Source organism: Canis aureus, chromosome 5 (genome assembly GCF_053574225.1).
Source record: "Canis aureus isolate CA01 chromosome 5, VMU_Caureus_v.1.0, whole genome shotgun sequence".
In the NCBI taxonomy this organism is placed as follows: domain Eukaryota; kingdom Metazoa; phylum Chordata; class Mammalia; order Carnivora; family Canidae; genus Canis; species Canis aureus.
In genome coordinates this window covers 18,907,389-18,931,256 of record NC_135615.1, presented here as the reverse complement: position 1 = coordinate 18,931,256, position 23,868 = coordinate 18,907,389, and the positions used below count along the sequence as shown (strand labels likewise).

Below are 23,868 nucleotides of genomic sequence, written 5' to 3'. Positions count from 1 at the left end.
CTGTTTGGCAACTGCTGTGTTGAAGAGATTTCACAAATTTGAATAAAGAGGGCAACAAATACCGAGTGGCAGTTTTGTTTGTTTTAATTTATTCATGATCATGAATGTAAGAATAGTATACTTGCTTTCAAAGATAACATGTGATGATGATGGTGATGATGATGGTGATGATGATGATGATGATGATGCCTCTCTCTCTATTGTTCTTTCCTTTTGCTTTTGACTAAGTCTTTGTCATTTAAAAAATAAATCAGCCAAAGAGAGGACCCAGTTATTCTTTGACTGGATAGATCAAGAGCAAACCAGAAGAGAATCTCTGTCTCTACCCAACTGAACCTCGTTTCGGTACCATCACTTCTCTATTTATGGATGGTATGTCTGAGATGTTGTCTCTATCCTAGAAACCAAGAACTTGTCTTAAATCAGTGCCTCTCCAGTCTGTGCCATGAATCCCGTGAATCTCTAAGAGTCCATGCCCTTTGATGAGTTTGCTGCTCTTGGATTTGTACAAAATTTGTTTGTTACTTGGCAAATGGGACACAGCTGGCTTCTGATTTAGAGAGTGTTTTAAATTAGTTACCTCCTACCTTAACTTGATCATTTAAATGGAAAGCACTATGGCTCCAACAGAGTAGACATGATATAAAAACCATTTCCGACATGAGTATCTTGCCTCCTCAGTTGTGATGGCTACTGGTATCTCTGAAGGAAAATAAATAATAAACAAACAAACAAATAAATAATACTAAATAAATAAATAAATAAAACACAGGTTCTGCGATTCTCACAAGTGGTAAACTGTCTTTGCATTATTTAAGAAAAGCTTTAAGTGTTCAATGAATGTGCTTAGACTAATGACAGTTGATGCCAAGAATATAGCAATAATCCAATACCATTTTGTAAAGTGGCAATTTGTGTAGAAATTGCAGAAAGCATCAACACATGCTGGGAACTTTACATATAAGTGAGCTATAGCGTGGGTGAAGGAGTTATTTATTTGGTCTTTCATTTGTAAATAAGACACTAATCTTTTCCTTCCAAGGAGTAGCTAGGCCAGTTATTAGTAAAAGAATATTGATAGCCTTTGCTCATCATGGCAAAATTGAGGATCCTGACCTTAAAAGTCTTAGTATTTGGAGGAGCCTTAATAAGTCATTTAGGAGAACAGCATTCTATAGTTGAAGATGGCTAGATCTATAATCAAAATATTTGGGTAGAGTCCAGGCTATACTATTACCTGTCAGCAATTTAGCTTTCCTCATCAAGGCTTATATGATCTGGTCTAGGGAACCTCTCTAGTCTTGTTTGATAGTCTTTACTTCTTACTTGCTCCATTTCAGTCCCTATGCCATTTCTCGCACATTTCAAAAGAAGTGTTCTTGCTGCCAGGCCTTCTGTTCTTCCTGTTCTCTCTGCCTGGGATGATCTTCCCCCAGAGACAAGCTGACATTTATTGGGCAGATCCAGTATGTTCCAAGGCATTATAAATGCTTTGCATGTTTGTTGTGGTGAATTTTCATGATAACCGTATGAAGTGTGTAGTGACACTGGATGGATGAGAAAGGAGGCAGAGTGATCTGGCAAAGGCAGGATTGGAACGAAGGCCTTGGCTCTCACAAGAAGTGCTCTCATAGTACACAACACCCAGGGTGTGGTTCCCACTCTTCCTTTAACCTCAGAGCTCTTTCTTGGTGAGCATTTCCTGACTATCTTATTTAAAGTGGAATTCCTGTGACTCTTTCTGTTTACTTAGCTTTATATTTATGAACAGTACTACATATTACCTGATTGATAATGCCTGTTTACTTGCTTACTTCTTTGCTTATCTCCCTCACTAGAATATATATTCTATGAGGGATGGACATTGTTCTGATCCGTGTTACCACTCTATCCCCTGCATCCAGAAGTGTACTGAAATGTACTGAGAGAGGATACGAATTGAGTTAGAATTGTTATCGGGTTTAAGGTATCTTACTCTTCAAACACTTGCAGAGCACCATTTTGTGTCAGATTCCATGACAGTTTGTGGAAATCGGAACGTGAATGAGAATGATGGGGACTCCTACTTTTCTGCTTTTCCTGATGCTTTTCCGGCATCCTAGAAGAAACAAACATGCAATTAACAGACAGTTGCCCAGGATAAGCATCCTTTTAGGGCAAATATAAGGTGCAGCAGGGAAGGGAGGCTTTAGGGAAAGCTATTCCGAGGGGTGATATCCATGTTGAGAGCTGAAGGATGGGCTGAATGGGGATGCAAGACCATTTGGGGCAGAGCAGATGACAGAAGTCCCTGAGAGGGCACATTCCAGTTTATTATTTTTTTAAAGATTTTATTTATAGAGACAGAGAGAGAGGGGCAGAGAGACACAGGCAGAGGGAGAAGCAGGCTCCATGCAGGGAGCCCGGCGTGAGACTCGATCCCGGAACTCCAGATTCAGGCCCTGGGCTGAAGGCAGGTGCCAAACCGCTGAGCCACCCAGGGATCCTCCGCACATTCCACTTTAAAAGCAGTTCACTGTGACTCAGATATAGACTACAAGGGCCAGAGTTTACTGTCTGAGGCTGGAGAATAAAGTTGGGTTTTCAAGGGTCTTGAAAACTATTCCAAGAAGCCAAGACTTTATTGTCTGAGCATTGAGATGTCACTGAATGATTTTAAATCAATGTGGTTTTGATTTAGTATCTGATTCCGTTTACCACCTTCAGCCACATAAGTTGGCAGCATTTCCACTTTCTGGATGGGACGAATAAGGCTCAGAAGAACACATTTCAATGTTGGTGGAATTGATTTAATTCTCTTAATGACAGTGATATCAGGGCTTCTAACTCCTACCTTCCCACCCTCTCCCCTTCCTTCTTTCTGGTTGTTATTCTTGTCAAACATAAAGCTATTTATCCACCATCCTTAACTTTTTCCAAGGAATATCCATGCACTCACACAGCTTCTAATAACCAGACCCCTGAGTGAAAGCCAGTGACCTCACGGGCGGCAGGGCTTGTTTGTGGCTGGATACCATATTGTGCACTGGGCTGGAATTCTCTGTTCTTCCTCACTAGGAGGCTGGATTTGTACCAGGAACCTCTTATTTGAAAAGGCAGCTCTAGGCTGGGGAGAACAGAGCTGGTTTGACGAAGTGGAGAGGCGCTCAATGTTGGTCTGGCCACTCTTTGGGCATGCGTGAGCGCTCACAGCAAAACACAGCTGGCATGTCTAATTTTAGCCTTGACTGCCTTGAAAAGGGACCCTTAAAGGAAATATATTTTCGCTGAAACCATTTGTATTATAATGTAACAGCTGACAGACATGTCAGAATATTACTTATTATTGGTGGGGAAAAACTCTGTCAGGTAATTGTGCTTTTTTTTGTGATGACATCGGGAAAGTGATTAAAGCATCCCTGAATCAAAATCATCATAGATAGACAGTGAGAGAACCAGAGCTTTTATTTATGAAGACGCCTGTAAACCTAATGGGATACCTCCTTTGATGCTTACAAAACGGATGTAAGGGTAAGAATGATCATTTCGGCTATGGCAAGTTGGTCCTTGTGATCTGACGATGCAGGGCTTGCTAATAGTAGTCCTGGCATAGACTCTCAAATTTCTTCAATACTTAGCATCCTCCGTGTCCTCCGAGAAGTAAAAGGTTAGTTTCTGGACCGGGTCTTGGATTCATCTGGCTTTCGTATGTTAACAGGTTCTGAAAGCATCTGGGACACACTTGTTCCATTTTAGCCAGCACGGGTCGTCCGTCTGCTTTTATTTTTGTCTTTCTCTTCCTTCCTCCCTTCGTCCTCTCTTCCCTCCCGTGGTCTTCTGTGTTTGCTTTAGCAGTGTGGCTTACCTTGCCACTTGGCAAGAAAAAAAAGGCAGCTCTTGTGTGGGGTAGATGGAGGGAAGGATAAGAAATAATCCACCGCCCGAATTTGAGTTCCCTGGGTTCAGTTCCAGCGGCAGCAGCTTTGCTGCAAAAATTGCTTTGCTGTTCGAGATAGCCAGCAGAGGGAATCAGGACTTTGCTTGCAGCAGGGGTTGAAGCAGGCTTTTTTTTTTTTCCTTGGAGGAAATACTGCAGCTTTCTGGACTGCATACCCTGCTCCCTGGAGAGGTTCCACCCACCGGCTGGAAGGAGAGGAAGTGAATGAAAGGACAGGAGGAGCCCGAACACCATGTCACTCTGGAAGGGAGACAGCAGCAACCAGGCTGTGCAAGGTTGTTTTCTTTTCTTTTCTTTTCCCCTTTCTCTTTCTTTTTTTTTTCTTTTTCATTTTTTTTGTTTTCTTTCTTTCTTTCTTTCTTTCTTTCTTTCTTTCTTTCTTTCTTTCTTCTTTCTTTTTTTCCCTTTTTCTTTAAGGTGGGGAAAGAGACAAACAGGAGACAGGAAGCTGATCTGCAAGGATTCGGAGTTGTGCTAAAAAGACTTTGATTTTTTTCTTCTCTCCCTCTTTACAAACGCTGGCAATTGACATCACTACAGACAGCCTGGGTAGAGAACAAAGTGCCTCATCCCAAGTGGACCCTGGCAGCTGGGGGAAGGAAGGCAGGATCTGGGAAGGCTGTGTGTGTGTGTGTGTGTGTGTGTGTGCGTGTGTGTGTGCGTGTGTGTGTGTGCGTGTGTGTGTGCGTGTGTTGTTCTACCAATACCTTTCCTTTTTTCTTTCTTTCTTTCTTTCTTTCTTTCTTTCTTTCTTTCTTTCTTTTTTTTTTTGTGTGTGTGTTTCTTTTTTAAATTCCTGCCGTGTTGGAACTAGTGAGTGGTGGAAGACGAAGGATCTCTGAAGCCTCATCAGTCATCGGGACCATCAGGAATAGTGGTTTAAGAGGACGCTCGGCCTGGGGCACTATACCCTGTCATCGAGTTCCCTGCCTCAGAGATAAAGATTCCAGCTACATGGGTAAACGCCTGGATCAGCCACAAATGTACCCCCAGTACACTTACTACTATCCTCACTGTCTCCAAACCAAGGTATGGCTCGACCCACAGTCTGGCAAGCAGTGTGTATCCTGCACTTGGGATGGGAAACAGGCATGTGGATTATTATTTACCTCCCCTTTCCCATCACCTCTTCCTGCTTCTTTGAAATTAGTAACATAGCAATGGAGTTACTGAGGCAGAGGAGAATATGAGAAGAAAGCAAGCCCTGGGATTGTGGTTTTTCTCTTCTAGCAGAGATAATAGTTTCGCTCGTGTTCCTTTGTTGTTATTTGGCAACATAAAGATGTTCCTGATATCCGTAGTAAAGTGCTTTGCAGATGGACAGGGTTGTTAGAAAGGAGATTGTGACAGTGATTATCAGGAACAACAACGATTTCAGAGGCTTTTCTGGTGAGCTGTTCTTTGTGGCTCTGAAAGGGTTTTTCTCACTGGATAGGATGCACCAGGGTGGGGGCAACTCAGACTTTCCATCACAGAGTATAGAATGAAAGAAGGGTGTGGGAAGGTATAGTACGACTAACTGACGTCCCGTAGAGTTTGTTTGGGTGTGCTTTTGTTTTTGTGTATTTGCCTTACATATTTTATTTTATATGGAGGGTGATCAAGACTCTAGAGACTGAAGTTTGGAGCTTTACAATGGATGTTCTTTACTTTTCGAAGCTCTGTTTTTCTGTGCTGGCTGCCATCAGGAGGCCTGTGGGTCTTGAAACGGGATGAAATATAACTGATGATAATTGGACACGAATTGGTTAAATACTTTAGTCTTGGGATCCCTGGGTGGCGCAGTGGTTTGGCGCCTGCCTTTGGCCCAGGGCGTGATCCTGGAGACCTGGGATCGAATCCCATGTCGGGCTCCCGGTGCATGGAGCCTGCTTCTCCCTCTGCCTATGTCTCTGCCTCTCTCTCTGTGTGTGACTATCATAAATAAAAAAAATTAAAAAAATTTTTTAATACTTTAGTCTTTATGTGTGTGCGTAAATGACCATTACGGGGCCAGTGGAAAGCCCACGTAACTAAGCAGTGGGCAGTGCCAACCATGAACTTGATCCTGCAGTTCAGACCTGAAAGGCTCTCAGGTGTGAAATCACTGCTCCAATTTGTCAGTTAAATTGGACTTGATTGAGTTGGGGGGGAGGGTGTCGGTAGAGTTATCGCTTTGAATGTATGGGTTATGTTTCTTTACAGGTGATATTAATTTTGTATCGCATTAGCCAGACTCCACTGTCTTCTTAATAAATAAATATGCGGAGAGTGACCAAGGCGTGCCTGAGTGATCTGTGCTGCCACCGGGACTCGTTGATGGGACTAGTGTTCGGTAATTCATGCTGTAGTTAGCTCTTATTTATTCTGTCTCCTCCAACAATGCCTATTTGTAAACCAGACGAGGCAGCAGACTTTCTGAATTCTATTAAAAATTGTTGCCTTTTTTTCTTTTTTTTCAATCGCTCCATGACTCGCCCTGCCCCTGCAAGGTCTCCTCACATTGCTTTTTGCCCTTGTGAGCATTTAGTTTGTGGGGCTGCTGCTTTAGTAGACCAGCCCTCCTGCTCCCGTGCAGTGCAGTGTGTTTTAACTCTTTGGGGGATTGGGTGGAGAATGCTGTCTGCCTTCCTCAAGGAAATGGCAAAGCAAGGGCTAGTCTAAAAGAGGAAATTTATAGTCATTCCTCATCCTCCCCCCAAGAAATAAAAACAACAAACCCAAGGGTTCCATGAAAAATATCGGACATTCCATCCCTTTTACTCATTTGGCTAAATTTTTCCAAATGTTTCAAAATTCATGCTTTCTTTTTGGTTCTTTTTTTGACTATGAAGCATCTTCAGAAAGGAAACTTTAGATAAAAATGAATGGAATAATTGCTTTCCTGCCTGAGATTTCTTTTAACTTATTGCTAGCAGGAAATAATGTCTTGCACATTATATTAAGGACAGGATGTTGGATGAGCTACACTGATGGGAAGTGTGTGTGTGTGTGTGTGTGTGTGTGTGTGTGTGTGTGAAGAGAGAGACTGGGAGAGGGAGAGAGAGAGGGATTGAGGTAAAGAAAGTGCAGTGGTGAGGGAAAAGAGGAGAGCCTGAAAAACATAGAGGGAATTTAAAAAAAATCTGTTTTGGGGTCCTGTGTAGTTTAGTGTGTAGACAGGCAGCATCTGGATCTTGTTACTTTCAAGCTAGTCAAAGCCATCAACTTCTGGAACATTTTTAAAGAAGGTAGATCCATTAGGTGACCTAAACTGATATTCGGGCAATCAGATCAGGGTGGTGGGGAATATAGGATCAGCTACTTTGGCTATCATGGTAGTTCATATTGATTATTATGTTGCAAACTTTCGACAGAGCTGTGAAGTTGTCGAATACTGTTTCGGTGGCTCTGAAATGATAGACATTAATAACATTCCTGGAAGCTGAAGATGTGAAAACGTGCCCTGCTTTGAAACTTGGGCACACAGGGAATGAGAATAAGGATCAATCATACTTTAAAATGTGGGGACTTTCTGGCAGCATGAATACTATGTAAGAAAGTACTATCATGACTCAGTATAGCATGAAAACAACTGGGTTATTTCAGTGTTGTCTTTTTGCTCCTTTTATATTTTTATCTTAAAATATTACCTATAATAATTCTGAGGGGAATACATGCTGCTCATGTTTATTTGGTAAGCAAGCCTTGGTGGAATTCACAAAATCTACAGTCCTAGCCTTGGCTTATAGTTATAATCTATTTTAAAAATCAGAGCTATTTAAAATGATACTGATACATAAAGAATACTTATGGTTGATAAAAATAGAGTTCTGTGGTTGACTATAAAAGTCATATTCTGGTGACATCATAACTTAAGCTGTCCTGTAAAACCAGGTGTTCTTAACTAATCAACAAAAGCCATTTACTGACATTAGTTTGGGGTGAAGAATCTTTATGGGGTTCTTAAAGAACTCAAGGTGTATCATTGCATTTATTCAGACAGTACAAAATACTGAACCTTTTCTTTCTACTTAAATGTGTGTGTTAGATACAGCTGCTCTTTTCTTATGATAAAACAAAATGAGAGTAGGGTGTCTAAATACATGGAAAGGTTTCCCTTTCCTCAAATGCAATTAAAGTTTTAGAAAAACTTGGGGCACTTCCCTGCTTTCTCTGCTCCTCTTATTTTCCCATCACATTAGAACTAATTCACTACCTTTGTTGCTTAAAAAGAAAAAGAAATTAGAAATAAGTTACTTATGCTTCTCTCCCTTTGAATAATTTTCCAAATGCTTAAATTATTATATTAGATAAATGTACATAGAAGTAAAATGAAAACCCAATGACTAGCTGATAGCTATCTTGTAGCGGTATTGTTCTAGGATGCATGTTTTCCAAGACCTTGCATTAAAAGCTGTCATTTGTCAATTTTCTTTTGGCCATTTTTTCCCCCTATTAAAAGAAGCAATTTAAAAAAGAAACATTGTGATTGAGCAGAAAAGAAGCAATCTTGATGACATGTTTTAATACTTACATAAGAGCCATAGCCAGATTTAAAAAAAAAAAATCTTCATCAAAACGAATTTGCTCTTTGAAGGCCACCAGGATAATCAGCAAACTTTAGAGAAAGGGGACCAAAAAATAGCTCATTAGCTTAATGATAATATCCATAATCATGTTTGATTGAGTCACAACCTAATATTTCTCAGCAATTTTGTTATAGCCCATTCAAAGCAAGCAACCTGTTGCTATTGCATTGTGAGACCCAGGGTGAATCGCAATCTGAGTTATTTTGTGGAGGGTTTCTTGGAAAAGCAACTTAATCATAACTAGGAAGGCTAAAAAGAGTAAAACATGGTCACAGCCTGGTGAATTGATACTTTGTTGCTGAGAAAGATATTTCCCTCATGTGTGGTATCTGGAAAACTTTATCATCTCCCCAAAACTTTAAAATGCATCCAAACGCATACAGCAAGCTAGTCCTTCCTTCCATTTCCTTACCCTGACCGGGTCACGATGTTTCTACCGATCCAGGGCATGGTTTCTACTCATGCTGCTTTTCCATCAGCCTACTGCTTTCCCGCCTTGGACCATCTGCTTCCCCTGAAGATCTTGCAGAAAGGTCTGTGGGACCCAACAGAGTTTTTCTGGCTGCTGCTACTCAGATCGTATTCAGAACCTGGTGTGAAGTTGGGGTCAGGTATAGGGAGTAACTCATCAACTGCACACTGACTTCAGGCTGAGTTTCCAACCATCTGCAGCCTGGACAGCTGCTCATCTCTCAAAGTCTAGCTAGAGCCCGATTGATTGTGCCATAGAGAGAGCAAACACTTGAAACACGAAGGACTAAGGAGTAGGGAAAGGAAGAGAGAGGCTCCTATGGGGCAAGGGATATTCTCAAAGATGTGAATGTACAGATCCTTCAAAAGCAAAACAGGACAACCCCTTAACATGCTTCTTGCACATGAAAATGTAGAAAATCCTGCAGAGGGAGGGAAAGAGTTTAGGATTTCCTTAGTACTTCCTGCCTCAGATTTGCATTGATAGCCAGAGTTGGTAACTTGCCAGTTTTAAAACAGCCTTGAAAACTCCCAAGTTCTGTTTTCCTTTGAAAGGCTGAAACATACAAAACTGGTTTTCTAAAAATTGTCCAGCAATAGAACCTTGAGGTACAACTCCAAATATGTCTTTCGCTTCAGGGGGTAATATGAGAGCATGAAACTATGATAAATCTTGTTTGTCTCATTTGAGAATGTACACAATTTTAATTGGTTTTGAATAAGAGAAAAATAGTAACAAGGGGCCACTCTCCCTTTCTAGTTGTCCTGTTTTCTTTACCTCCCCCCCATATTAAATTATCTTTGGAATTGTCTTTTCTATAATGCAGCCATTGTTTTCACAGTACTAAGTTTAGTGCCTAGCTAAAAGGAGGAGCTATGTAAAAAGTTCATGTTGTTGTTGTCTTTCTCTCCAGAATCATTCTTAATTCAAAAGAAACCTCATGTCAATTTGTTCTAACAGTATCTTCCTAACAGCTTCCTTTCGCTTTCTCTCAGTTTGGGAAAAGAACAATAGAATTATAAATCAAAATTATTTCTCTGAAGTAATTAAATCTATTAGAGGGTTGGAGGTAGGGCTGATTTGCAGGGAGGGAGACAAAAGAAGAGAAGTAGGATGTAAGTTCATTTCAGGTCTTTCTGGCTCCAGGAATTCTGGAAAGCGTCATTATTGCACTAATATGATTTTACACAATCCTTTTTGACATTATCAGTCTTTTTGGCAGAGAGAGGGCTCAGTCACAATTACGTCCATGCCAAATTCTAAGAAAACCAGTCTTTCTTTAAAAGAAAATCTTTTTAGTGTTGGACTTCTTATTCGGAGTAAATGGTTGATGTTTATCCACAATTGGCTTCGAGTACTACATTAAAATTGTGTTTTGTAGCAGTCTTGTAAGCCACAGCTGTATGTGATTAAATAGTGTAATATCAAAAGCGTGTGAGAATAGGCTTTTTTATGCTATAGCTGTTGCACAGCAAGAGAGCAGATGGAACCAGAGGGAGAGCCAGGGCAACAGTGTATTTATGTGTTGTAATACCTGCGTCGAGGATACACATTGCTGTTTTTTGCAGTAGTGGGAAAATGCTGACCTATCTTGGATGTCATTGAAAAATACACTTTTTGAAAATGGACATGGACCTATCATACCAATTTTTATTTTAAACAGAGAGTTACTGTTTAATTAGAAAACACATATTTACCGAAGGGTCCGAAACATTTGCAAGTGGAAGGATCATAATGATTTTCCATGCAGCACACATTCAAATAACTAAAGTGAATTTCTCATTTCTGTTTTGAAATCATAACTTTTTTGCTTTTTTAAAAAAATTTTAAATGTTTTTTGCTGCTTTAAGCTGTGGAACTATTGTAAGAAAATCATCAGGCATTTATCCCTAAAAAAGAGTGACAGGTAATGAGGAGAACAAAATAAGCAGTGGTATGATTCTTTTTTTTTCTTTTCAGATATTTGGAAATATAGTATTTGGTTTTGTATGCCTATTGTTCCTTTGTGGCCACTGTTAAGAAGTACATACTTGTACAAAGGGACACACTTTTGGGTCTATCTCTTTAGCAGGATATCATAATAAAGAGATTTATTTTTCATGGGATGGTTAAACTATAAAGTTCTTGAAAGAAAATATTCATGAAACCTGTCATCTTGAGTTTTCTTGAGCTTGTGAATCTATAGGATACTAATAAGAGATTTACTAGTACGTCATTGTTTTCAGGGCCTTGAAAAAGCCTGTAGAAGTAGCTGTTGGTTTTCAAATTTCAGGCATTTAAAAGCAATTTGGAAAAGGAAAAAAAAGAGGGGGTTGACAGAGATAAGTTGGATTCTGTTTGTTTTGTTTTTCATGTTGATATAAGCAGCAAATTTGTTTGTTCACATTTAAACTTTTTTTTTTTTCATGTAGATTTACTGGTCAGGAAGTATATACCATGTGGAATCAGTAACTGGATATAGCTTTGGAATTCAGAACATTGACATCTAATAGATAACAAATTTCAAGAGTATGGATAACAAATGCTGAGTCATGGAGTCTGGTTTTGTTTTATTGTTGTGGAGGGAGGGAATTCTCTGATTTGTGTGTCAATGGATTGGTTTCAGGTTCTCTAAGATCTCTTCCAGGCTTAGTATTTGTGACTCACACTTTGAGACTAAATGAGCCTGCTTTGATGTATTCGTGGTACTGGAGATGACCTTGGTTTTGTGCTGTCAATGAGTTTTGTTCAGGTCCCCATCCTTTCTCCAGAGCAGATCAAATACTGCTTTGCCCACTCTGGTGATTGATGAATTTAACTGTCTGCTTCCTTTGCCAATCTAAACCCAGTGTACCAAGAGAAACACATCCATCACCTGGGAGTGGGTGGAGAGCAGCTCCCAGGGGTAGGACAGAATGACAGGCATCATTTAATCATGGTCATTGCCAGCTTTGTTATCGTGGTTAAAGTTTTCTCCTTTGGGTAAAATTAGAGCTTATCTAAAGATGGTGACAGTGTGATGCTTTACTTTTCTTCATTTAACTTCCTCTCTACAGGTGGTTTCAGAACTGAATGGGTAGGCATATGTTTGGCCTAACCAGTGGGGTGATGGAGGCAGAAGGATTGCCTCATTAAGGCCCTGACAACCCTAGTTTTGTGAATGAAACTAGGAGCTAGTGCCAATATGGAAATGACAATTGATAGATGAAATACTATTTTGACTGGAGGTTATAAATCCTTAAAACCCCTAAATTGCTGAATAGTAGTCTTTAAAACATGAGAAAAGAATACTATAGTAACTCTAGTATATGGAGTAGTAGGAGGAAGAGAATTACTTCTCCGGGACACATAAGCACAACCGTTATCTTTCTCTCTTTTTCTCACTAAGTACCCTTCTCATTCCCCCAAAAGCTCCTATTAGCTGAATTAATGAAAGTAAATAGAGGGACGCCTGGGTGGCTCAGCGGTTGAGCGTCTGCCTTCAGCTCAGGGCATTATCCTGGAGTCCTAGGATCCAGTCCCACGTCAGGCTCCCTGCACAAAGTCTGCTTCTCTCTCTGCCTACGTCTCTGCCTCTCTGTCTCAGTGTCTCTCATGAATAAATAAATAAAATATATTTTTTAAAATAAAGTAAATAGAACCTTGAATTTTGTTTTTATGAATGATAGCCAGATAGAAAAAAATAGACTTGACTTCATACATAGTTCAGGCAACCCTGATAATGTCCTGTCTTATTGTGTGGAAAGTAAGAGACAATGGAAGAAAAATAAATCTTGCTATATTCTAAGTATTGGTACTAATTATTTTAGGTATGGAGTTTTGGTTTCAGAGTTAGCTTTCCTACCATTATATTGTAGGGTTAAGAAGTTGGTATACATCACACTTCATATGCTAGAATCTTTGGCTATTTCATTCTTAACTAATGGTTTTCAAGCTGAATATGAATCATGCATAGAATTTAAGGAGAGTTTTTGAGGAGCCTTCCTATTTTTATCTCGTGTACTGCTGTCTATTTATCTTAGTCACATTGCTGATTGAGGACGATTTAATGAAAACGAAAATGGAAAACAGAATACTAACTGTCTGGGTTTCTGGACCGGTTAAGATACCTTAAAAGGTTTCCTTACATATGCGAGTCATATTTGAAGCTATTATCGATGTCTGTAAACTCTCATATTGCCCCTTTTAAAACTTATCAGTCACATAAATTGGGTGGTGGCACCCTGACTATAGCTCCTGTTGAGGTCACTTAGCATTCAAGCAAATATACTTTTGAGCTCCTAGCTAGTTTCGAGTGGATGAAGCATTTGAAGGAGTGTGTACAAAGCTTGGAATAAAATTTCAGAGATTGTTTTCTAGTGTATCATACAAAAAACCCATCTGACATACTTACGATGTTTCATTTCTTCATCTCTTCTCAAGAGATGAGAAAAACACTTTTTTTTGACTTGGTACTTGTCCCTGGAAGGGTTGTGACACTCCTGAATTACCCTCGGTCTTGCTTTCGGCCCCTAGGCCTCTTGTCCCTTGCTGTGCATAGCAATTCAAACTGAACCATTAGAAATAAGGATGTTGTATTTCAGTATAAGGCAGGAAATTCTGAAAAAGCATAAAATTCTGATGTCCTTTTTAAAGTTATTCCAAAAAATTAACCACTGCTTTTTTTTTTATGATAGTCACACAGAGAGAGAGAGAGAGAGAGGCAGAGGGAGAAGCAGGCTCCATGCACCGGGAGCTCAACATGGGATTCGATCCCGGTCTCCAGGATCGCACCCTGGGCCAAAGGCAGGCACTAAAGCGCTGCGCCACCCAGGGATCCCTCTTTTTGTTGGTTTAATTGAAGGAACTAGCATACTTCAGGGTTTCTTTTCCTTTAAAAAAAGATTTTACTTATTTATACATGAGACAGAGAGAGAGAGAGGCAGAGACACAGGCAGAGAGAGAAGCAGGCTCCATGTAAGGAGCCCGATGTGGGATTCGATCCCGGGTCTCCAGGATCACGTCCTGGGCCAAAGGCAGGCGCCAAACCGCTGCGCCACCCAGGGATCCCTTTTTCTTTCTTTCTTTCTTTCTTTCTTTCTTTCTTTCTTTCTTTCTTTCTTTCTTTCTCTTTTTCTTTCTTTCTTTCTCTTTCTTTCTTTCTTTCTCTTTCTTTCTTCTTTCTTTCTTTCTCTTTCTTTCTTCTTTCTTTCTTTTCTTTCTTTATTTCTTCCTTTTCTTTCTTTCTTTTCTTTCTTTCTTTCTTTCTTTCTTTCTTTCTTTCTTTCTCTTTCTTTCTTTTTTTCTAATGAAAATTTATTTTTTATTGCTGTTCAATATGCCAACATACAGAATAACACCCAGTGTTCATCCCATCAAGTGCTCCCCTCAGTGCCCACAAACCAGTCACCCCCACTCCCCGCCCTCCTCCCCGTCCACTACCCCTAGTTCGTTTCCCAGAGTTAAGAGTCTTCCATGTTCTGCCTCCCTTTCTGATATTTCCTACCCATTTCTTCTCCCTTCCCCTCTATTCCCTTTCACATCTTCTTTATCCATTCATCTTTCGATGGACACCGAGGCTCCTCCCACAGTTTGGCTATCGTGGCCATTGCTGCTAGAAACATCAGGGTGCAGGTGTCCCGTCGTTTCACTGCATCTGTATCTTTGGGGTAAATCCCCAGCAGTGCAATTGCTGGGTCATAGGGCAGGTCTATTTTTAACTCTTTGAGGAACCTCCACACAGTTCTCCAGAGTGGCTGCACCAGTTCACATTCCGACCAACAGTGCAAGAGGGTTCCCTTTTCTCTGCATCCTCTCCAACATTGGTGGTTTCCAGCCTTGTTAATTTTCCCCATTCTCACTGGTGGGAGGTGGTATCTCATTGTGGTTCTGATTTGTATTTCCCTGATGGCCAGTGATGCAGGGCATTTGCTCATGTGCATGTTGGCCATGTCTATGTCTTCCTCTGTGAGATTTCTCTTCATGTCTTTTGCCCATTTCATGATTGGATTGTTTGTTTCTTTGGTGTTGAGCTTAATAAGTTCTTTATAAATCTTGGAAATTAGCCCTTCATCTGATACGTCATTTGCAAAATTCTTCTCCCATTCTGTAGGTTGTCTTTTAGTTTTGTTGACTGTATCCTTTGCTGTGCAAAAGCTTCTTATCTTGATGAAGTCCCAATAGTTCATTTTTGCTTTCGTTTCTTTTGCCTTCATGGATGTATCTTGCAAGAAGTTACTGTTGCCGAATTCAAAAAGGGTGTTGCCTGTGTTCTCCTCTAGGATTTTGATGGAATCTTGTCTCACATCTAGATTTTTCATCCATTTTGAGTTTATCTTTGTGTCTGGTGCAAGAGAGTGCTCTAGTTTCATTCTTCTGCATGTGGATGTCCAATTTTCCCAGCACCATTTATTGAAGAGACTGTCTTTCTTCCAGTGTATAGTCTTTCCTCCTTTGTCGAATATTAGTTGACCATAAAGTTCAGGGTCCACTTCTGGGTTCTCTATTCTGTTCCCCTGATCTATGTGTCTGTTTTTGTGCCAGTACCACACTGTCTTGATGACCACGGCTTTGTAGTACAACCTGAAATCTGGCATTGTGATGCCGCCAGCTATGGTTTTCTTTTTTATTTTTTTTAAACAAGCTTTTTTTAAATTTTTATTTATTTATGATAGTCACACACAGAGAGAGAGAGAGAGAGAGAGAGGGAGGGAGGCAGAGAGAGAAGCAGGCTCCATGCACCGGGAGCCTGACGTGGGATTCAATCCCGGGTCTCCAGGATCGTGCTCTGGGCCAAAGGCAGGCGCCAAACCGCTGCACCACCCAGGGATCCCTGGTTTTCTTTTTTAAAATTCCCCTGGCTATTCGGGGTCTTTTCTGATTCCACACCAATTTTAAAATAATTTGTTCCAACTCTCTGAAGAAAGTCCATGGTATTTTCATAGGGATTGTATTAAACGTGTAAAGTGCCCTGGGTAACATTGACATTTTCATAATATTAATTCTGCCAATCCATGAGCATGGAATATTTTTCCATCTCTTTGTGTCTTCCTCAATTTCCTTCAGAAGTGTTCTATAGTTTTTAGGGTATAGATCCTTTACCTCTTTGGTTAGGTTTATTCCTAGGTATCTTATGCTTTTGGGTGCAATTGTAAATGGGATTGACTCCTTAATTTCTCTTTCTTCAGTCTCATTGTTAGTGTATAGAAATGCCACTGACTTCCGGGCATTGATTTTGTATCCTGCCACGCTACCGAATTGCTGTATGAGTTCTAGCAATTGGGGTGGAGGCTTTTGGGTTTTCTATGTAGAGTATCATGTCATCGGCAAAGAGGGAGAGTTTGACTTCTTTGCCAATTTGAATGCCTTTTACTTCTTTTTGTTGTCTGATTGCTGAGGCTAGGACTTCCAGGACTATGTTGAATAGCAGTGGTGAGAGTGGACATCCCTGTCTTGTTCCTGATCTTTGGGGAAAGGCTGCCAGTGCTTCTCCATTGAGAATGGTATTTGCTGTGGGCTTTTCATAGATGGCTTTAAGATGTTAGGAATGTTCCCTCTATCCCTACACTCTGAAGAGTTTTGATCAGGAATGGACGCTGTATTTTGTCAAATGCTTTCTCTGCATCTAATGAGAGAATCACATGGTTCTTGTTTTTTCTCTTGCTGATATGATGAATCACATTGATTGTTTTACGAGTGTTGAACCAGCCTTGCATCCCGGGGATAAATCCTACTTGGTTATGGTGAATAATCTTAACGTACTGTTGGATCCTATTGGCTAGTATCTTGTTGAGAATTTTTGCATCCATGTTCATCAGAGATATTGGTCTATGATTCTCCTTTTTGGTGGGGTCTTTGTCTGGTTTTGGAATTAAGGTGATGCCAGCCTCATAGAACGACTTTGGAAGTACTCCATCTCTTTCTATCTTTCCAAACAGCTTTAGTAGAATAGGTATGGTTTCTTCTTTAAACGTTTGATAGAATTCCCCTGGGAAGCCATCTGGCCCCAGACTTTTGTGTCTTGGGAGGGTTTTGATGACTGCTTCAATTTCCTCCCTGGTTATTGGCCGTTCAGGTTTTCTATTTCTTCCTGTTCCAGTTTTGGTAGTTTGTGGTTTTCCAGAAATGCATCCATTTATTCTAGATTGCCTAATTTATTGGCATATAGCTGCTCATAATATGTTTTTAAAATCGTTTGTATTTCCTTGGTGTTGGTTGATCTCTCCTTTCTCATTCATGATTTTATTAATTTGAGTCTTCTCTCTCTTCTTTTTAATAAGGTTGGCTAATGGTTTATCTATCTTATTAATTCTTTCAAAGGACCAACTCCTGGTTTTGTTGATCTGTTCCACAGTTCTTCTGGTCTCGATTTCGTTGAGTTCTGCTCGAATCTTTATTAACTCTCTTCTTCTGCTGGGTGTAGGATCTATTTGCTGTTTTTTTCTTCTTTTTTTTCTAGCTCCTTTAGGTGTAAGGTTAGCTTTTGTATTTGAGTTCTTTCCAGTTTTTGGATGGCTGCTACTATTGCGATGTGTTTCCCCCTCAGGACTGTTTTTGCTGTATCCCAAAGGTCTTAAACGGTAGTATCTTCATTCTCATTAGAATCTTTTTAATTTCTCCTTAATTTCCTGGTTGACCCTTTCATCTTTTAGCAGGATGGTCCTTAACCTCCACGTGTTTGAAGTCCTTCCAAACTTCTTGTGATTTAGTTCTAGTTTCAAGGCATTATGATCTGAGAATACACAAGGGACGATCCCAATCTTTTGAAATTGGTTCAGACCTGAATTGTGATGCGGTATGTGGTCTATTCTGGAGAAAGTTCCATGTGAACTTGAGAAGAATGTGTATTCATTTGCGTTTGGATGTAAAGTTCTGTAGATATCTGTGAAATCCATCTGGTCCAGTGTATCATTTAAAGCTCTCGTTTCTTTAGAAATGTTGTGCTTAGAAGACCTATCGAGTATAGAAAGAGCTAGATTGAAGTCACCAAGTATAAGTGTATTATTATCTAAGTATGTCTTAACTTTGGTTATTAAGTGATTGATATATTTGGCAGCTCCCACATTCGGGGCATATATATTGAGGATTGTTAAGTCCTCTTGTTGGATAGATCCTTTAAGTATGATATAGTGTCCCTCTTCATCTCTCACTACAGTCTTCAGGGTAAATTTTAGTTTATCTGATATAAGGATGGCTGCTCCTGCTTTCTTTTGGGGACCATTTGAATGGTAAATGGTTCTCCAACCTTTTATTTTCAGGCTGTAGGTGTCCTTCTGTCTAAAATGAGTCTCTTGTAGACAGCAAATAGATGGGTCCTGCTTTTTTATCCAGTCTGACAGCCTGCACCTTTTGATGGGGTCATTAAGCCCGTTCACGTTCAGAGTTACTATTGAAAGATATGAGTTTAGTGTCATCATGATACCTATTCAGTCCCTGTTTTGTGGATTGTTCCAGTGGATTTCTTCTTAAAGGGGAATTTTGAGAGTCCCCCTTAAAATTTCTTGCAGAGCTGGTTTGGAGGTCACATATTCTTTCAGTTCCTGCCTGTCTTGGAAGCTCTTTATCTCTCCTTCCATTCTGAATGAGAGCCTTGCTGGATAAAGTATTCTTGGCTGCATGTTTTTCTCATTTGGGACCCTGAATATATCCTTCCAGCCCTTTCTGGCCTGCCAGGTCTCTGTGGAGAGGTCTGCTGTTAATCTGATATTGATCCCCAAATAAATTAGGGATTTCTTGTCTCTTGCTGTTTTAAGGACCTTCTCTTTATCTTTGGAATTTGCAATTTTCACTCTCAAGTGTCGAGGTGCTGAAGGGTTTTTATTGAATTTAAGGGGGGATCTCTCTATTTCCTGGATCTGAATGCCTGTTTTTCTGCCCAGATTAGGAATACATATTCTGGCCCTCTGGCCCTTTCAGCGCCTTCGGAAACCCCAATTAAACGTAGATTTTTCTTCCTCACACTGTCACTTATTTCCCTTAATGTATCCTCATGATCTTTTAATTGTTTGTCTCTTTTTTCCTCAGTTTCTCTCTTTGCCATCAACTTGTCTTCTATGTCACTCACTCATTCTTCCACCTCGTTAACCCTCGTCGTTAGTACCTCTAGTTTGGATTGCATCTCATTCAATTGATTTTTAAGTTCTGCCTGATTAGATCTAAATTCTGCAGTCATGAAGTCTCTTGAGTCCTTTGCTTTTTTCTAGAGTGACCAGTAGCTGTATAATAGTGCTTCTGAATTGGCTTTCTGACATTGAATTGTAATCCAGATTTTGTAACTCTGTGGGAGAGTGGACTAGTTGTGATTCTTTCTTTGGAGGTGAGGTTTTCCTTCTAATCATTTTGCTCAGTGCAGAGTGGCCAAAAACAAGTTGTATTGGGAAAAGGAGAAAAAGAGGGAAGAGAAAGAAGAAAAGAAAAAGAAAAAAAGAAGATAGAAAAAGAAAAAAAAGAGAAGAAAAGAAAAAAAGAAAAAAGGGGGGGCAAACAGAAATCAAAAAACAAAAAACAAGGGGGAGTATCCTCTGATTCTGTATACTGTAAATCCCTCAACTTCCCCTGGAACTTTTCCAGTGCTGCTTGGTTAATAATTTGTTTTTCCCCTGTCGGTCTAGCTGGTCCTCTGGGGGAGGGCCCTGCTGTGCTGATTTTCAGGTGTTAGCACTTGGGGGAGCTGCTCAGCCCCCTGCCTGGTGCAGGGCTCAGTGGGGGTTGTTTACCCCGCGAGGCCCCAGGAGGAACAACCACAGTGACGGCGGCCAGCTCTGGAGCCCTGGAGTCAGCTCCTGCAGTAGCCCCAGAGCTCTCCGTCTGCAGGGCCTGGAGGCTCCGGGGCGGGGCCGTTGATCTGCTCAGCTGGGGCAGGAGCGTCCTTGCTGTCCTGGGCCCTCCCGGCCTCTGCCTGTCCCGAGAGAGGCCAGATCCTGGGCTGTGTCCCCGGCGCCCTGGGCTCCCGGCCTGTGCTGGTGGGTTCGCGCTCCCGCCCCGCAGCCCCCTCCCCGCGAGCCGCCGCCCGAGCCCCTCCGAGCTGCTCCGGGTCAATGCATGGGTGCGCTGCAGCCCTTTAGGGAGCTCGGTGCGCTCTCCCCAGAGCGCGGTGTCTGTTAGTGTCCCAGGGGGCCTGAGGGCACCCCCGCCCTCCTGGGGTCCTGCTCTAACTCCCTGCGGGTGCCTTTACGCCCGGGAAGGTCGGTGCAGCTCCTGCTCCTCCGGGACGGGGCTCTCCTGTCCTGGGGACACTCGCCCCGGCCTCAGCCTGGCTCCTCGGGGCCCCTCCCCCTTGGAGGCCTTTTGTTTCTTTATTTCTTTTTTCCCATCTTCCTACCTTGGTAGAAGCGCGAACTCTTCTCACTGTAGCATTCCAGGTGTTCTCTCTTTAATTCTCAGGCCGAATTCATAGATTTTCAGGATGATTTGAAGATTATCTAGGTAATTTGGTGGGGACAGGTGACTTGGGGACCCTACTCTTCTGCCATCTTGCCCTTTCTCCTCTCTTAATATTAGAGATATTTGGATGGCTGCATTGAACTCATACCATCCTGCAAATAAATATCTTTTTTTAATTTATTTTTATTATTTTAGAGATTTATTTGTTTTAGAGAGTTCAAATGAGAGAGAAAGAGAGAATCTCAGGCAGACACCCTGCTGAACCCAGAGCCCAATACGGGGCTCCATCTTACCGCCTTGAAATCATAACCTGAGCTGAAACTTAACCCATTGGGCCACCCAGGCACCCCTAAATAGCTTTTTAATATGCAAACACAAGCACTAGATTTAAGCAAAAATCTTCACTCCATAAAGAAAATGTGCTATCCTCCCTTACTTATATTTCTGTGACTACTGAATGAATATACCAACAACTGGAGAAGATAACAGAGCTTTCTTTTCTGCTCTACTAAAGTTCACCATGTATTTTTTTATACTAGGCCTTGTGTAGACTTTAACTTTTGTTCAATATGTTTTAGTATCTACAAAACCTCCAGAAAAGTTGAAATTCGATGAATTTTCTTTTAAAAGGATAAAAGGTTTTAAAACCCACTTTTATGGTTCTCCTTGGTGACTGAAGATATTAAACTAAATTAATGATAAACTGAAAGGACAACTAAACCAAGCAGAAGTAGGTGAAGAAATTTTTCCATTAGAGTAAAATTACTGAAAATGCAGATTATAGTAAGAGATGTATTTGGCTAAATTTTAGGGAGCCACTTTATGAAGTAAACTCAAAAAAAGCATTTCATTAAAAAAAGGCATTTCAAAGCACTTTTTCCTAGTGCTGATATTTAAGAAAAACAGAGAAGAGAAAATATTAAGGCCTGGGATTAATGAGATTTATAATCTAGTAGGAGAAGGAAAATAAACCCACATGGATATGTGTGTGAAAAGGACAACCATACAGTATATTACTGAAATAAATTAAAACCCTAACATCAGGAAGAGTGCTCACTTTGGCAGCACAGATGCTAAAGTCAGGAAGAAAGTTTTTTCTTTCTGTCTCAGCCACCTCTACTCTCCACTTACAGATACAGCTTACCTGACAAACATCCTAAAGCTTAATTGGTACCATTTCCTTCCTGGCATCTTGAGCACAGCAAAATATATTCTCCACTACCCTAGCAACTTCTAGTCAAGATTCTCATCTAATATGATTCTTATATAAATATTCAGTGCCCTTAGAATTTAAAATAATGGCTGTGATTTGGCAGATCAGTAGTGTTATTTTCTAGACATATTTTGCCCACAGTATTTTTTCCACACAGTCCTCCATGCCATCAGATATGATGCCAACCTCAGAAGCAAAAGTTACTTTCACTTCATTCCGGACATAACTTCTCATCTTTTCTAAGTAGCATCCTTTAGTTTTGTGAATATCTTTATTCCATTTTAGAGACCCATCTTCTTCCCATTATGGTTGATAGTATTCATAATTAATTGAAGGTGAATGTATGTTACAAACAGAAATTTCTTTTTTTTTATGATAGTCACACAGAGAGAAAGAGAGGCACAGGCAGAGGGAGAAGCAGGCTCCATGCACCGGGAGCCCGACGTGGGACTCGATCCCCAGTCTCCAGGATCGCAACCTGGGCCAAAGGCAGGCGCCAAACCGCTGCGCCACCCAGGGATCTCCACAAACAGAAAATTCTTTAGAACTCTGGAGAGGCAATCATTCATCATATAGGTAAAAATAATGGCATTGCTTCTGCCTTCCTGGAGCTTATGGGCTGGGAAAGACATAGAAGGTCTTTACTTCTCAGAGATACTGTTTCTCTTTAGTTCATGTCAATAAATCTCCCTGAATCATTTCAATGAATTTTCCTCTTTCTTTTCTCAATTCTGTCCACAGATCCCAGATTAATTTTTAATGCCCCTCTCTTATCTTATGACTCATTTGCATAAGAACCTAAATGATTCCTGTATGCCCCCCAAATCCCCCCACCCCTGCCAGTATTAAACTCCTTAGTGTAGTATATAGGCTGTCTGCAATTTAATTCAACTGATCCTTCCAATCCTCTATCATAATGTAAGAACTTACATTTAACACTGCATTAGGGACATGTACTTTGATGACTTTTTGCATGTATTTTCTGATTTGTAGCTGACAATAATTATATGAGATATGTAGTATGTATGTTGATTTTTTTCAGATGAAGAAACTAAAATATAAACAGTTTGCACCATCACCTATTTCCACACAGATAATGAATGCTGGCTCTGGGATTAAACTTAGTGTTATTTGATCTCACTTGTTCACTACAGTAAGTTAAATAATGGCCCCCAAAGATATCAGGTCCTAAACCCTGGAACCTGTAAAATCTGATATCTTATTTAGCAAAGCCTATGCAGACACATCTGCATAATTAAAGTAACAATCTGGAGGTGGAGCAATTACCTGAATTAAATGGATGAACTCTTAATGCAATCACAAGTGTCACTACAAAAGTGAGGCAGATAGAGACTTGACACAGACACTAGAGGAGGCAGCAATGTGACCATGGAGGCAGAAGATGGGAGTGATGTGACTACAAACCAAGAAATGGCAGCAGCTATCAGAGCCTTCAGAGGGGAGTACCCTCTCAATACCTTGCTTTTGGCTCAGTGATATTTATTTCAGACTTTTGGCCTCTGGAACTTGGAAAAATTGTTTTCTATTGTTTAAAGCCTCCAAGTTTGTGATCATTTGTTACAGCAGCCACGGGAAATTAATGCAAGAACAGAAACTCTGTTCTACACTGCCACCTATAGGCAAATTCTCTGGTTCCCAAATCAGAATCCTCTCAGTAGGAATTAGATGGCCACAGATCTAGATACAGGGGCATTACTTCCAAGTCTGCAGTAATAAATACTTGGGTAGAAAAGTCAGATAACCCAAACCTGAAGGAAATGAGGTACCCAGAGTCCAGGGATACTCTTCAAAAAAAAAAAAAAGGCATCAAATTAGAATTAGAGAAGCATCGCAGAAGACATAGGCCAAGAGCAACCCTAAATAATTATGTTAGCTTCCTTTACTTGTTATACTGAAAGAAAAGTTGATTCTTGAACTTGTCAGTCCTAATCCTGCAAGATAGAGAGAGCTACTTGTTTCTTTTTTTTAAAATTTTTTATTAATTTATGATAGTCACAGAGAGAGAGAGAGAGAGGCAGAGAGAGAAGCAGGCTCCATGCACCGGGACCCCGACGTGGGATTCGATCCCGGGTCTCCAGGATCGCGCCCTGGGCCAAAGGCAGGCGCCAAACCGCTGCGCCACCCAGGGATCCCGAGCTACTTGTTTCTAAAGGGAGAGATTCCCATGTAAGAACAAACTAGTAAGGTAGGTTTAATGAATGTAGTCACATGTACTCATTGTTGGGTGAACAGCTGCAAGTAGGTGTATGGTTTAATGACGTGGCAACATAAAAACAGATCTCTGGGTATATGTAAAGCTTTGGGCTTTGACTGATTCTACTCAACATGTACATCA

The 23,868-nt window shown here is 40.7% G+C and overlaps 2 long non-coding RNA genes across 4 annotated transcripts in view; one reads left to right on the top strand and one right to left on the bottom strand.

Annotated features, from left to right (window-relative positions):
* Positions 1–23,868, bottom strand: part of LOC144313767 (uncharacterized) — a 61,754-nt gene that overhangs the window by 13,770 nt on the left and 24,116 nt on the right. Inside the window, exons 3-4 of one of the 2 annotated variants that reach the window (XR_013379402.1) lie at positions 1,976–2,098; positions 157–702 (exon numbers count right to left, since the gene is read on the bottom strand). The exons of the other annotated variant lie outside the window; for it this stretch is intronic. This is a non-coding gene — a long non-coding RNA (uncharacterized LOC144313767). Of the gene's footprint in view, positions 1–156; positions 703–1,975; positions 2,099–23,868 lie in introns of those variants that run through there. 2 annotated transcript variants of the gene reach the window in all.
* Positions 3,189–22,216, top strand: LOC144313766 (uncharacterized). Of its 2 annotated transcripts, none has more exons than XR_013379399.1 (4): positions 3,189–3,510; positions 4,064–4,212; positions 4,752–4,966; positions 21,892–22,216. It is a non-coding gene; the product is annotated as an uncharacterized LOC144313766 (long non-coding RNA). The 2 variants fall into 2 exon arrangements; XR_013379398.1 differs by having other exon boundaries at positions 3,189–3,646.